Source organism: Eurytemora carolleeae, unplaced genomic scaffold, assembly GCF_000591075.1.
Source record: "Eurytemora carolleeae unplaced genomic scaffold, Eaff_2.0 scaffold1042, whole genome shotgun sequence".
In the NCBI taxonomy this organism is placed as follows: domain Eukaryota; kingdom Metazoa; phylum Arthropoda; class Copepoda; order Calanoida; family Temoridae; genus Eurytemora; species Eurytemora carolleeae.
The window spans coordinates 123,279-126,413 of NW_019397037.1; the positions used below are offsets into that span (position 1 = coordinate 123,279).

Genomic DNA, 3,135 nt, shown 5'->3' on the forward strand with positions numbered 1-3,135 from the left:
CAACCATGCAAGAGTTTTAGAATAAGTTTTGTGACAAGTCCCCCCTCCTCCTCCTCTTCGGAACCTAAACATTGAAGGGAAGGTTTAGAAATTTTTAAGTGTTAAAGGCAGTGCTTAGAATCCGGAGCCGTTGGAAAATATTCGGATCCACGGATCCGTATCCAAGGGGTAAAAAATCAACCAAAAACTGCAAAAAAATGTTTTACTCTCAAACCCTAATCTGAACTATTGAAAAAAGAGAGATTATAAAAATTTCCTGATTTTTGAATGGTTCATAAAATGTTAGCATGAAAATAAGCGATGATTGCATTTTATATTAAAAATTGGTTATTTTATAAATTCTGGGTCATCGTTAAAAGTGACTTGAGGATTTATATAACAGCAATAATGAAGGGGAATTTGTGAGAATTTAACCTTTTAAAACGTAGTTGTTTTCAGCTCATTTTTAACATGAACAGTGTTTAATTTTGATAACGTTCTAGATATATTTTGATAAATGTAAATTGTGATTGTGTAAGATTAAATTAAGGCATTATGATTGAATATTTCGACCTGCTCGTTCCCGGAAAACTTAAATTAAGGGATCAAACACTTGTTCCATTAATTTAAAAGTTGTCACAGTGGATATCAAGATCTCGCGTTGTAATTTAGTGTTAGTTCACAGAAAAGTTTTGACTTCTTAGCACCAGAATATTACCTAGTAGAAGTAAACTCTCTTCTAACTGCTCCATATCGAACTCAAGCAGACCAAAAGCCTCCCTAGACACAAAATAATTAAAATACGTTAAGTGGAACCCTTGAAACTGTGTTAAAGTGAGATGACTATTGGACTCAAATTATGGTTTTAATTTTTCCAATGCACATAAAACACAGCATTTGTGCAGTGTGCACAGACCCATTTCACCTAATAAGCTGATTTTTAAGCTACTGCAAATAAAAAGATTTCCTTTATAATAACATTAACTATACAAAGGATTGCGGTAATGTAGTCTCCCTCTTCCAGTCCTTTGGGTGTCTCTGTAATAAGAAATACTACTATAATTACTACTTTATAAATTAACAACTTTTTACCAAGTAAATCCCTTTCTTTTGTTTAACAATCCCATAATGTCGTCAATGACGAGAAGATCTGTAAAGCTTATGATTATAAAGGGCAAAAAATAAACATCGTACACCCATTACACCAAAAAAATGCCTCGAGACAACGAGTAAAATCCCCCAAAAATATTACGTTTCGTGGAAGTTGAAAGGAAATTAAAATGTGCTGATGTGAAGAATGTAGAAGGGCAGGAAATGAACAGATTAAAGAACTTAAAGGAAAATAAAATATACAAAAATGAAGTACAGGGAACAACTGGTAAGCACAGAGGACATGAAATAAGTGGAACAGGAAATAATGTTGGTGGAAGGCTTTTAAGAAAATGTAAGGAACATAAAGCAAGTGGAAGGGGCATCAATTAAGTGGAAAAGGGTAGATCGTTAGTGGAAAGGTCAATAAGAAAGGGACAGAACATAAAAAAAGTGGAAGGTACATAAATTAAATGGAAGGGACGTAAATTAAGTGGAAGGGATATAAATTAAGTGGAAGGGGCATACATTAAGTAGTGGCATAAATTTAGTGGAAGGGACATAAATTAAGTGGAAGGGACATAAATCTAAAGGAAGCGACATAAGTTAAGTGGAAAAGGACATAAAATATGTGGAAAAGGACATAACATAAGTCAAGTGGAGGGGTTGTCAAGAGGTTCAGTTCTAGAATAAGATGTTAGTTTATATTCCTTCTACACTATAATTATTACGTTATGTCCTTTCCACTTAATTTGTCTTTTCCACTTCCATAATGTTCTTCTACTTACCAAATATGGCCCTTCCTCTATAAAGTCATGTCCCCTACACTTGTTTAATGTCCACCTAACTGATTTTAATTAAAATCAATTAATTCTATGACCTTAAAACCCTTAAAATAGGTAATTTCCTAGAAAAGGTTTTATGGACCCCCGCCCCCCAACCCTCCAGTCAATTTTGTACACTACCTATATAAGCCATATTTAAACAAAATTAATATTTTTCAATATTGTTTCAGGTTTAGGTTTGCTTAACACAATTTCTGGGCTGAGCACTGCGGCCATGGGGCTGGGCGCTACGGCCCCATGACTTCAAATATGCCCTATAATGCTGCATATACAAAAATAATAGGTGGATGGGGGGGGGGGGNGCATACATATAAGCGGGTCGTGAACTAACCTAACCCGTGGCCGCAGCGCTCGGCCCCCTAGCTCATCCTAGCCGCAGCGCTTGGCCCAGAGAGTATCTTAACCTAACCTAACCCTAATTAACAAAAAAATAAATAATGATAAATTTGCTGAAAAATATATGGTCATGTACAAAATTAATAGGAGGGGGGGGGGCTCGGGGGGGGTCCAAAAATCGTTCACTAGGACAGACCCGGTCCCGGTCCAAAAAAACGTTCTCTAGGAATATACCAAAATCCATGTATAAATTAAAAGATGGGGGCATGGGGGGGGTCCAAAAACGTATATTAGTAAACTATTAATTCATGTTAAACATGAACTGCAATTCTTAATTATATTGAAACCTGAATAAGGAGCAAAAGTGAGCAATAGTTGGGATTTCAGGCCAAGTTTGTATATCTAATTCGGCCATTGTACTTCTAAAAACAGATTTCAAGTACATCTCAATCATTAACAGACAAATCGTCGAAAATTTCTGTAGGCTCGAAAACACATTTTATAAGTTTAACGTCTGCTAAATGATCTTATTTTCATGTAAATGAAAAAGTTTTCGTTGTTAAATCTGAAAATGTTTTGACAAATTGACATTGAATTGAATATATGCAGCGGCATTCTCTCATTTGGTTTGGAAATTAAAAGTTTGGTTGGTGTCGATACTATTTTTTAATCGCAGAATCGGTGACGTATAAAACCCGCCAGAATCAATTCAATATAGAGGATGTGAGACTCTGTTTAGTTTAGTATATATACGCTAGGTGTCTAACTATATCATATTATTTTATTAAATCAGTATTATGCACAAGCACAATCGATTATTTGTTCAAAACAAAATTTTAAATTTACTTTAAAATGTAGACTTTAAACTTATCAAATTTTTGGTAAT

The 3,135-nt window shown here is 34.7% G+C and overlaps 1 long non-coding RNA gene across 1 annotated transcript; it reads right to left on the bottom strand.

Moving 5' to 3' along the window:
• On the bottom strand, window positions 1-2,702 carry LOC111711325 (uncharacterized). Its single transcript, XR_002767222.1, has 3 exons — window positions 2,597-2,702; window positions 698-759; window positions 1-64 (listed from the first exon to the last, which is right to left on the bottom strand). It is a non-coding gene; the product is annotated as an uncharacterized LOC111711325 (long non-coding RNA).
• Window positions 2,703-3,135: the final 433 nt, after the last annotated feature.